This window comes from Alligator sinensis, unplaced genomic scaffold (assembly GCF_000455745.1).
Source record: "Alligator sinensis unplaced genomic scaffold, ASM45574v1 scaffold613_1, whole genome shotgun sequence".
NCBI lineage: Eukaryota > Metazoa > Chordata > Crocodylia > Alligatoridae > Alligator > Alligator sinensis.
Window position 1 is genome coordinate 50,478 of NW_005843655.1, and position 1,336 is coordinate 51,813.

The following is a 1,336-nucleotide window of genomic DNA, read 5'->3' on the forward strand; positions in this document are numbered from 1 at the left end:
AAAGAAGATAAATTAGTGATAGCTGCTCTTTCCCATAAAACGTTTGAATTAAAAATAATATAAACTATCTTATGATGATGATGATGATGATGTTTATGATGTTGATGATGATGATGATGTAATTACCCTGTGGAACCCATCACTACCAATTATTAAAACAATCCAGCCCTTGGCAGAATTTAAAAAGAAAATGATATAGGTAATGAGAATATCTGTAGAAACTTATTTTTGAATTTTTATACATATTTTATGTTAATTATTATCAAAGAAAGCCAAGAGAAAAATGATGTATTCAGTTAGAAGAAAAAGGAGGAGAGACATGAAGAGAAATAGATGAAAAGACAGAATGAAAGAAAGAAATGCATGTAGAGAAAGACACAGAATCCAGGAGAGGAATATTGACACATACACTAAGATAGAAATCAAGATAAAAAGACCACAAGAAAATAAGAGGTATGGCCAGGGATAGATGACAAGAAAGGCAGGGAGGGCAGTACAGGGCTAAAGAAAACAAAAAGCGAATGACAGAAAGTGATAAAAGCGGGTGGGTGAACAGAGACAACAGAAAGGAAGATGACAGCGAGAAATGAAATTTGGTACACAGATAATTGTATAGACAATAGAAAGATAGAATCAGTGAATGCTAACTGAGATTTCTCTTTTCAAATCAGGTTTAATTGCAAGGCAGTTAAAAGCCGAGTATTTTAACACAGGGTCACAAAGATGAATGTGGAGGAGCCACGGGAAGCTCTCTCAGATACGTTCTCCGAACAGCCCAATATCTCGTAAGCTGAAGTATCTGACACTTACCTTTGGAATAAGGACAGGCCCTTTCATGACTCCGACATGTGCTTCTTTCCTATATGTCCTTGAGCCCCTGGGGAAGAATCTCTGGGGCGACTGCGAATACTGTGTGAATGTGAGGACGTCCAACCAATTTGTAGCTAAGCAAATACACTTTCATTCCACTTTGCTTTGAACTCTGAAAGCTCTGAAGTCAGAATTTTTTTTATTATATCTCACCGTCTAAGTTGATGAACAGAGGCTGTATTTGTCCTAAGAGAAACTGTATTTTCCTGGGACAAAGTGCATGCATACGGCCATCCATTTCCCATGTCCCAAGGCAAAGCCCAAAAACCTGATCCAGGACAAGAGGCAGTAACAGCTTCTTCTCAAGTATTGCAAAGTGTATCTCAGCACATCATCCTGGGGCAAGTGCCCAAGTTGGTCCTCTAGGCACCACTTCCGCCCTGATCTCAGGCCATCATCAACTTGGGGCAGCTGCTGCAGGCCTGGTGTTAGAACCCGACTGCCCAAAAGTAACAGGGCCCAGGCA